Below are 11,502 nucleotides of genomic sequence, written 5' to 3'. Positions count from 1 at the left end.
CACTGTGCCAGTGCTCTGATTGGCTAGTGAGTGTCATCACGTGATGCGGTAGTAGCAGGGAAGGAGACAGGCGTCTCCGTTGTTATGGTGACCAGGCGCAGGTATGGCGGAGAAGAAGAAGTTTAGTGGAGCTCCCTTCGGCAGCCAGGAGGCCAGGTACAAATGTCCAGCCCAGGACGCACAGGCTGCGGGAATATAATGCTTTTGGGACAGTGGGAAACTAAAGCAAACAGAGACATAACAGCACACCTTGGTGTATGAGAAGGTCTATAATGTTACAGCCTAACTTTCTTTAATGTATCGTTAAGTCAGGGGCGTATCTACATCCAGCGCTATCACACACACACAGCAGCTGGCTGGTTAGTTCTTCTATCATGTATGTGAAACAATGTAGCTGCAGCATGACAGGACACGCTGTCCTGGAGCTGAGCAGCCTAAGCCCGTCCTCCCTCCTCCCTGACTGCTCTGTGTATCGTGTGTGTACTGCTGCTGCGGGGATCACTGATTTAGAGCAGACAGGCAAGAGGCAGCGTCTGCTCTTAGTCACAGGCAGCAGCTTCTATAGCACAAATCCTCCTCCCCAACGCATAAAATTGGCTGGCAGCAAAGTGTTAAACACATAAATTACATACAGTACTTGAAGTTGTCTCTGTCTCTGTCCTCTCTGTCACCCGTCCACTACACCCCACGCTGATTGGATAAGGTCCAATGGTGGGGGTGGGACAAACTTTAAATGACAGGCTACTGGACAAATGATTGCCTGTATAGTGGTGAGTGGACTTGTGCTGTGTGTACACAGGAAGGGAAGTAGAAAGGAATTATGCGTTCCACCTGCACATGGATTCTACTTCCCTATGCTGAGTCTGCATGCTGCATCTGGTTAGACAAGCAACCTGCCAGCCAGGGAGCCCAGCAGCCAGCACCAGCCAGGGAGCCCAGCAGCCCGCTTACCAGTGACAGGGCCCAGCAGTCTTCCAGCCCACCAGAGACCTGCCAGCAATCTGCAACCCAAGTAAGTGGAGTGGGTAGCCAATGATAGCTTTGTCCTTATAGGGCGGTATTCAATTGTTACGCCCCTCGCAGCCCCAGCGGGTTGCGAGCTGAAATGTGCGAAAAGTGACCTGTTTGGGCACCCAAACATCACTTTTCGCGGTCGCGCCCAGCACTTTGGTCGGGGGAAGCTGCTTTACACGGCTAAACCTGAACACTTTGGGCGCGATCAGCGCGAAAAACTGCAACAATTGAAAAGCGCCCTGCGATCTCCTGTCACTTTAGACGGGAGATTGGGAGCACTATAACAATTGAATACCACCCATAGTGTAGTAAGGGGGATGAGCAGGAGGGTAACTGGGTAAGAAGTTTGTGCAGTAGTTAATTTCCTGTGTGCCTGTTATTCATAGCAGCCCCAGATAGCTTCATAAAGAGTTTTTTAGTTCTTTTAAAACTGATTAATTTTGTTTTTATTTGCAAATATTTAAGTTATAATTAGAAAGTATAATTATTCCTATAAAAAGGAGGGGAGCGGGAGGGGGGGCGCAGGTCCTTTACTTTGCCAGGGGTGCTCGGACCCCTAGATACACCCCTGCGTTAAGTAGATGGCTGAAATGAGCCCAAGGTATTTTAAAGGGGAGATAGACAATCATTTATAAAGAATAATAATGCCTACAATAGATAATATGGACAAATAATGTTTAGTAATTGAGTCCAAAATGTGGCAAAATATATGCAATAATGAGAATGTGACAACAGTGGGAATCACATAGATTATAATTGAAATGGCACCAGAATAATAGCAGCATCAATTATAGTAATAGAAGTTGCTTTCAAGTAGAGAACTGTTCTATAATGCCCAGATGTCTCCTGATAAAAAAAAGGTTTACACGGTACAATATTGGTGTAAGTCATTCATGTATAAGCAGCGCAAGAAATAAAGGATAATACTCTGTATTAAGTAAACACACCCCTATTTGCACTTTGGGCCTGATTCGTTACTGATCGCAACTGCGATTATGCACGAAGTCGGCCGATTGTTGCGTTTGCATTGCAGTGCGCAAATGTCACTGCGATCGGACTGCGATCGCAGTGACTACACAGGCCTATAACAGAGTGAGTGTTTGGGAGTGGTGATTGGGGGGGTGGTCGGCAAAACTCAGACATGCCAGTGCATTTGAACGCCATTACAGTGGCGTGCATAAATGCCACTTCGATGGCATATGCAGCTTGGGATCTCACTGCGTGCGATGAGGTTAGCAAATTCTGACCTTGTGCAAGTGTGCGTGAGGGTCTGATGGTACTCGTTGCTACCGATGATTATGCAGATTTGCAAAGTATTATGGATGTGAGTAAGGAGAAGTGGTCATCCTTATTTTAGGCTGCGATGGCACTGAGATTGCAAACATTAGCATATTTTCGCTGTGCAATCCGTAATGAATCAGGCTCTTTGACCCTCCACGCTGTTCCAATAGTTTGGCATTTTGACATTACACAATGACAAAGTCCATTTATACTGAACTCTACCAATAATGATGTAAATTTGCCTTGATGACCTTGAAAAGACACTTTGAAAATTTTTAGGTGAAATGCCAGTTTCATGTTTGGTAAACAGCGAATCGAATTTTAAATGGAAATATAATTTTTTATGTTGTTGATAAATGTGCACTATTTCCCTAGAGTCTATGTTTCTAAAGCATCATATACGGTTCTTTTACCAAAATAAAATGGGCAGACTAGATGGGCCAAGTGGTTCCTATCTGCCGTCAAATCCTATAGTGTATTTTAGCTAGTGGCAGGATTAGCAGTATGAAAGCTCCCACCCATGTTAATACATTTAAACGTGCAGTTGCAGATATGTTATGCAACTTAAAATTAGAACTAAATGTTTATAGAAAAATAAAGTGAAATTAAACCAACTTAGAAAAATATGTTTTTACCATGAAATGCTCTAGTGCTGTCCTTCTGTTGAGATCTTCCTGTCAGGTGTCATACAACAGGGCACAAAAAGCATTTTAAAAAATATATTTTTTTGGAATAACCGAAAAACTGAAATATGGTCTGGTAATTGATGTATATAATACTGCACCAACACTCATGAAGGGATACACCATAGTCTCCAGCTGAACTCTAACTTCGCACTATAGGGGCTTTATTTACGTAGTGGCAGGTTTTATAAGCTGACACTTCCAGGGCCGGCGCTTCCATTAGGCAGCTTTAGGCAGCTGCCTAAGAGCGTCGGAACCTGATGGGCGGCCCGCTGAGGCTGTCTTGGAGAGAGGGCATTGCCTTCCCTCTCTTAGAAGCCACTATTGCAGGCTGAGACCCGGTGAATCCCAGTGGCGGCGCCCATTACACCCGCTCCCTCCCACCCAACCGCGGAGAAGACAAACTAAACAGACACACATAGAGGGGAATTCAATTAGAGGCGAAAAGCCATATTCACCTGTTTTTTTGTGAAAAATTTGCCTAAAAAAAAATTAGCCAAATTCAATTCCAGGACAATTTCGCCTAAGTGGAAACAATTCTCCAAAAATGATTCTCCAATCAATAGCTGGTGAAAAGAAATGCAAAATCTTTATTTTGGGGTGTAAACGTGGTGAAAAAACTCTGACCCCTTGGGACAGCCCACCAAAGGACAAATCTGCAAAAAAAACAGAAACAAAAACCTAAGAACACCCCAAAAAAGACATGTCATTTTTGGGGTGAGAATTTAAAAAGTGGGGGGATAAACATTAAAAGTATCGAAATAGACTTCTTGGGGGTCCCCAAGTATGGGTCAGGGGTTTTTGGGATTGCAGGTGCATGCAGCAGGTGGATTTTTCACGTTTTTTAAAAGTTCACTTTAGAGACATAAAAACATGCTAGAACCCTTTTCAAGCACCCCAAATTTGACTGGTTTACTTAATTTCACCAAAAAATACAGCTTTATGCCATTCTTCACCACTTTTACAAAGACGCTAATAGCAAGCAATTTACACAACTTAAGTACCCAAAATAGTCTTATTAGGGCTATTAGTACACATTTATATTGATTCCCTAGGTTAATATATATTTTTCTGGGGTACAGACTCATTTCCCCAATTCTTTCAGTATTTTTCGCCTGTTCCGCAGTCGCCTATTTCCGTTTTCGCCTGTCTTGCAATTGAATTAGGCGAAAAGCGGGGACGAGCATGGAATAAATTCGCCTCTGAAACAGGCGAATGAAGCGAACAGTCGGACAGGTGAAAACTACACCTCTACTTGAATATGGCTCACAATGCTAGAGGCTGCGGCAGCTGCCTGGGTCCTGTGCCGGCGATGTCATTGGCCGGCCCAGTCTGCTGCTCCGCCTCCAGTCTTCAATGTTCCCTGAGTCCTGGTGCTATGTTTGCGCCCCTCCTGGACTGATTCCGGGGGTGGATGGGGGTGGATTGGGCTGCCGGGACGCCAGGTCAGTTCACACTCAGCCCGCCCTTCAATATCTGATCCCCCTCCATGCGATCAGGCAGCTGGATGCTTGATGGAGTTAAAAAAAAAAATGGCTGACGGAGCCTTTGCTCTGTCTCTAGCCCCTGCGCCGTCAGCCTCAGACTTCAGACCAGGCAGCAGATGTAATGCAGCACTGAGCCAGGCTGCCAGCGCCCAGCAGCAAACTGCCCAATATTATTGTACAGTACTGCAGCACCAGGTAGGCACCAGCAGAAATATATATAATTCTATAGTGTCCTGTGTGGGTGTGTATATATATATATATATATATATATATATATATATATATATATATATTAGTGTCCTAGTGTTCACTCTAGCTCCGGCGGCAGGCAGGGTGCCGGAGCTAGAGAGGGCAACGTTGTGCGCGCGCCCAAAAAGGGGGTGTGTGTATAAGACGCGTCCCCTTTTCGTCATACTTGGGGGCGTGCCCGGCACTTACGGACACGCCGGGCAGCCCCCAAGCGCTGCAGAGAGGGAGAATAGATGCTACCCGGCGTCTATTCTCCGGCGGTGACTGGGTCACCGCACATTTCTCCCCCTGCGGGACACTGCGTCCCGCGGGTGAAGACGGCACCCGCAGGCTGTGAGGGCAGGGCGCTTTTTGCCCTCCTGGAGGGCAGGGTGCTATTTGCCCTCGTATTATACGTGTGTGTGTATAGATATATATATAAGCAACAACTCCGGCACTCCTTCACGCAGTGTAACTTGGACAAACAGCCCACACCTTGCTCCGGTGCCTTCCTTATTAGGAGGACAGCACCCCCAATACACACTGTACAAAAAAATAGGCAGCACTCGGAGACTGGATAAGACTCGTGAAACCCTCAGCCGAGGGACTTTTAATCAATCATAGGTCGACCTTTCGGAGTCTTGCACCCCTTCCTCAGGACAGCAGAATAACACAATACAAACAAACAGACATATTTATATCATAACTACTCACCACTAAACAGGCGCCATGCACACCTGAGCTCCGTCCAGCAGCCGCACTTCCGGTCGCGGCAAGTCCGCAAAAACCGGAAGTGACGTCACCCGGGCGGGACCCAGCGCCATGGCAACCTGCAATAACATACACAGTGCGATCGTGAACAAACTTAGTCATTATCATAATGCAATAGATCCATAAAGTGTATATATCTCAGCACATGTACACTGTGTAAAAAACATAAGATCTGCGTACAAATATCATGCACAGAAAGGATTATACAAACTTTGTTGTGTATAAAAAGTGATACTTACAAAAAGTGTAAAGTGAATACACATACATATAAATACTCAAATAAAATACACATATTCTAACGTGGACATATAACTAAAGATAAAAAATGCATTAGTAACACTATAAAAAACATTTTGCCACTAATGACATTGCCTCTTATTGTCATCAATATGACAAGTAAAAAATCAATACTACATAATGGAGAAATGGAGCCATCTAGTGGGCAAAAAAACACCACTACTACCAAATTTAAATGCATATACAATCCTTAATGAACATATTCATGTCATAGAAGATCCACAACATTGGCATATAAAGCCATCCAAAATTACACAAATTTATAAGAAATTAATAAGACCCAAAGAGTCATTTAACCCTCGAGGAAAAAGAGTATCCAATCTACAGATCCACTGTGTCTCCAATTGCAGGAGTTTCCTTCCTCTATCACCACCCCTTAGTGACAAGGGTACATGGTCAATAATCTTATATCTGAGGGTCGCTATACTGTGTTTGTTATGCGCAAAGTGGCGTGCTACCGGTTGTTCACTACCATTAGTGGAGATAGCTGTTCTAATTGCCGATCTATGTTGAGCCATTCTGATTTTAAATTGGCATTCAGTTTTGCCTATGTAATATAGGCCACATGGGCATATAATAACATAGATGATGAATCTAGAGGTACATGTCAAAGGCCACTTAATTTTATATCTTTTCCCCGAGTATGGATGGAGTATGGTATCCCCGGTCTCAAGATATGAACACGTCGTGCACCCTAGGCACTTAAAACATCCATCTTTACGTGTCAAGAAATTGGGCTTAGGCATAGGTTTTAAAAAATTTGTCACATCAGTTTTAACCACCAGATCTTTGATATTTCTCCCTCTGGTATAGCTAGGTAATAGTTTAGTATTGTGCAAACACTTTAGCTCTGGATCAGATGTAATAATGGGCCATAACTTCTTAGCTCTTTTGTTGGTATATTTGCTCTTAACATCGTATTCATGGACCCATGGTAGCTGATTTAGCTTTTTGTCCTTAGGATCAATTCTCAATAACTCTTCCCTACTCAGACAATGCTTTTTGTCTAGCCTTAATCAATTCTTCCACCGGATACCCTCTCCTCTCAAATTTTTTAGACCTGATATCTAATTGTCACTTCCGGTTTTTGCGGACTTGCCGCGACCGGAAGTGCGGCTGCTGGACGGAGCTCAGGTGTGCATGGCGCCTGTTTAGTGGTGAGTAGTTATGATATAAATATGTCTGTTTGTTTGAATTGTGTTATTCTGCTGTCCTGAGGAAGGGGTGCAAGACCCCGAAACGTCGACCTATGATTGATTAAAAGTCCCTCGGCTGAGGGTTTCACGAGTCTTATCCAGTCTCCGAGTGCTGCCTATTTTTTTTGTACAGTGTATATATATATATATATATATATATGTGTATGTATGTAAAAATGCGATGTCTGTCAGAAAACAGCTACAGGCGGCACTCCACGGTCTTTATAAATGAAGAAAAGTGACTTTATTCGCCAACGTTTCAAGACCTGGGCGGTCTTGTCATCAGGGTGTAAAAGTGTGACAAATAAGGAAGCTTACCTTAAATAGCGGTGTATTAACAATGGTGTCCATGAACATCCTCAATCCTGAATATTCAAAATATTCTCCAGTACAAACAGGAATTAGATAATCAACTTTTGGACACTGCAGTATATGAAAAATTAACATATGACCCTACTTTAATATATAAGTCGGAACTGGATTCCACTTTACACACGGCGGTACTTAATCAGCATCTAAGTTCTAATCTGCTAAACAACTGGTGCAACCATTTCCAAGAGTCCCGGTGATTTATACAGTCCCCCCCCCCCCGCAGTAGAGAGAGACTTAACAAGAATTAAAAAAAAAAACACTTACCTGAAAATCCCGCTCCTGGTCCCGCCGCTGTCCGCTCCTCCGGCCACTTTCATGGGAGAGACGTCGTCATGACGACTTGTCTCCCATCACCCACTGCGGGAGCCGGAAGATGGCTCCCGCAGTGGGAGCAGCAGCAGCCGCTGAGAGTCTGACAGACTCTCAGCCGCTGCTGATTACACCAAACACGCAGCAGCCGGCTCCGGCGGCTGTGTGTTTGGCAGTGTGTAGCGCTGACCGAACTCCGTCCGGTCAGCGCTACACTTGACTCGGGTATAAGCCGAGGGGGTACTTTTTCAGCACATTTTTTGTGCTGAAAAACTCGGCTTATACTCGAGTATATACGGTAGATCACCTGTGCTCAAGCATGGATATCCTTAAAACATGGACTGTATGGCGGAGTTTGGGAACCTCTATCATATGGTCAGGAAGCAATTAGTTACTTATGTAGAATCAGTCATGGCTTGCGGTCACTGGGCCTGATTCATTACGGATCGCAAATCGGCCGATGGTACGTACTTCGTATGCATTGCAGTGCGCGTACGTGAGTTAGCATTGCGATCGATACAAAGCCATCACAGACTGAAGGACAGGAGGGTGTTTGGGGGTGGTGATGGAGGAGTGGCTGGAGAAACGTTGGCGTGCCTGTCCGTTTGAACGCCGTTGCATGGACGTGCATAAATTGTCCACTGCGACGGCATACACAGCTTGAGTACTCACTGCGTGCAACGAGCAATTTATGAGTAAGGTCATACCTGCTGTAATTGTGCGTGAGGGGCCGATGTTACTCGATGTTCCCGATGTATACACAGCACTGCAAGGTATTACGGATGTGACATAGCGGTAGTGGGCGTCTTTATGTTGGCTGTGCGACGGCATTGCGATAGCATTCATTAGCATATTGTTTCAGCACACCTGTGTGCGTAATCGCAGCCGCGATTGCAATAGTTATCCGTAGTGAATCAGGCCCCACTGTTCTTTAATGTTTACACACTTTTTAGCCACAAACCAATGAGTGAACAACAAATACATTTTTTTACATAAATAGTTACATTTAGATTTTCTATCTTATCCCATAGATTTGATGTATCTGCGGTTTATCCTGAATTTAAGAAACCTGGTTCCTACACACAAGTACCTTCCTGCAAGAGGGCAACTTCAGAGACAGTGAGTACATATATGATACACCACTGGCTAAGAAACTCTAAAGAACATATTTCATAAAATATTAGGAGGGGAACATGCAGTAGCCAATGGCAACTACATAAATTAATTTGTGTCTCTAGAGTCCTGTAAAGTGATATCTGGTTGGTTGCTGTGGATTGAAACAGTTCATGCTCATTGCACCATGTTATTAAATAAGATCTAGTTGATGAAGTTGATTTTAGATTCAAGAAAGTTTATGAAAGATGTACAGTTCAAGGCTACATCCGAATAACAATAATGTCCTTTTAGAGGTCACAGGACACCACTTACCCCCTCTGTCCCTCATCTACCTAAGCCTCTGTTGATTGCAGGGCTGTATTTTATAGGGTAAGACTGGTTTTCTCTATATGTTTTTCTTGAGAAAGAAAACATTTTTCACGTTTTTTCTTATTTTTAAGTAAGAATGTGAATGTTGGACATAAATTGTATCTGTAAAAAGACTGTGATTTAATCCAGGCAAGACGTTTAGGGCCTGGAACCTATAATCCCTATAATCCTTTCGTTCTGGAGCGAGTTGCATCTACGCCTGGATGGAAAAGAGCAGAAGAAACAGAACGGCTGACTGTGATGCCACATGTCCTGTACAAGGAAACATGGGAGAGGAACCGTTTGCTGGTGAGGTGAAGCTGTAATTTACACTCTGGGAAACATGAATCAATTTTCTGAAACGTTTGTATGCTTGATTACTTTAGAAGCAAAACATGGGGCCGGGTCGATAAAACATAAAGTCATTTCTGGAGCTAATGGAAAAGAAACCTGCCAGCGTGCGAGGACTGTGTAACACTAAAGATGTGCGATTCAAGGACGAATTAAAGGTAGAGCATGTTAAACAGTGATAGAGGAGTTCTAGGAATATGCACAATGATCCTCTACACATTGTGGGTCAGCCAAACTGTAGGCTAGTTCTAGGTACACACTGTGCATTTATGGGACCGATTAACCAATTCCCAGCCTAGTGCTGCCGGCGAACGGTCACAGTAATATAAGCATGCCCTGGCAGCGCCCCCTCTGTTTTACACGGTAGCTTGACCCGACGCTGGCGAAGCAAAGTATTTCCATTTTTGCATGTCCCCGTTGTCGGGTACAGTGTAACGCAATCTGAATAAATTACAGTAAGCTGCCATCTCCATAGAGATTTATAGGGGCGGGGGTAAGCCTCACAAACTGATTTCACTGGTGCTAATCTGTTAATAATGTAATAAAAGCACAGAAAAGCCCTTTGGTGAAAACACCAGAGAAAGGACTTTTCTCATCTTAATAAATAGACACCTGAATCAGTTCTGTACCCCCTTCCTGGCAGTGTGTGAATGATGTCACATGCAGATGAATGTTTGCTATGTGATCTATTTTGTTCATGATTCCTGTTTCTGTCCTCCACACAGAATTGTACCCCAGGACCTGGAACTTACGGCAAAGCAGGGAATCCACACACTCATAGAAGAGAGGGCTTCAGAGTCTGCCAGCTCCAAGGGTATAATGGACAGCGAAACGACTAAATGTGGCTCAGCAAGCAGCAATGTAAGTGATTATGGGATGAGAGGGGCCGTGTGTCATTGCTTTCCTAATGCACTGCTCATATTTCAGGAATGTGTGCCGGGACCAGGAACCTACAACCTAAAATGCTCCATAGATGAAACCTTGAAGCACGTTGTGGGTAAAAGAGGACCTTATGACCTATTCACCGGGCCAAGATCACAGCACATCCTGTACGGACACTTTGCTACACCTGTAAGTATGCTACAAAGTGGAACGCTTCCATTAGAGGTCATTGAATGGAAGATGCTGACCACATATAGTATGTACATGTATAAAACTGAATATAAGAAATTAGGGAACCAGTATATGACAAACGGTACAGGAGGTATACAATAGTATATGCCTGTACTTTTTTATTTTCAATTATTATATAAATGGTATACTTCTCTTTAAGTATTGTTTGTGATTTATGGCTACCATGTAATGATCACAATATTCCCTTGTTTAAAAAAATAAGAAAAAGCAATCTTCTCTGTTCTGTGGCCAACTTGGAAATCCAGAAGACTCTGGGCCTGATCAGAGATGGGTGATAATGCACAGACTGCGACTCTGCATGCAGCGGCTGTGCAATAATATGCTTATGCCACAGGTGGCGTCTAGTTTAAAATGACGCCTACTGTATGCATTGCAGATCCGAGGGGTGCAGCATCGGCTCACTCTGTGGGAACATCTGCCATCTGAGTAACCCTGTGTTGCAAGACGCAGACACTGGCCACGGCGTGCCTCAAAAACGGGGCCGACACATCTGTTTTCAAGACCACCCAGTCCCCAAACTGCCGCAGCTTGTCATTCATGTTGTGGCTTAGGGGGCACTGCTAGCGATCTCTCAGAACGAGATCTGCACATGCACAGATCTCACACCATTGGGTTTGCGTACATCTCTGAATAAGGCAGATCTGACCATCAGGAGGTGAGGTTGAATAACTGCACCCTATACAATACAATACAGTACAATAAAATACAGCCACCCACAAGATTTTATGACCTCTTGATCAAAGACACTGCAGGGGTGGTAAATGAATAAATTGTATGTGGAAATTGCCAGATTTGGCCAACTTTATCTGGAGAAACTTGTAACATTGTAGGTCAAATTGGTGTTATTATTGTCCCACTTGGTGCAGTTATGGGTGGAATGTCTATAATTGTTTACGATTAGGGAACTAATACAGA

The 11,502-nt window shown here is 44.0% G+C and overlaps 1 long non-coding RNA gene across 1 annotated transcript; it reads left to right on the top strand.

Moving 5' to 3' along the window:
- Nucleotides 1–8,675: 8,675 nt before the first annotated feature.
- LOC148442262 (uncharacterized) lies at nucleotides 8,676–10,394 on the top strand. Its single transcript, XR_015875835.1, has 4 exons — nucleotides 8,676–8,757; nucleotides 9,253–9,611; nucleotides 10,179–10,314; nucleotides 10,381–10,394. It is a non-coding gene; the product is annotated as an uncharacterized LOC148442262 (long non-coding RNA).
- The last annotated feature ends 1,108 nt before the right edge of the window (nucleotides 10,395–11,502 follow it).

The sequence above is a fragment of the Taudactylus pleione genome, unplaced genomic scaffold (assembly GCF_031769625.1).
Source record: "Taudactylus pleione unplaced genomic scaffold, aTauple2 ptg001590l, whole genome shotgun sequence".
NCBI lineage: Eukaryota > Metazoa > Chordata > Amphibia > Anura > Myobatrachidae > Taudactylus > Taudactylus pleione.
This window is presented reverse-complemented; position numbering and strand designations above follow the sequence as displayed.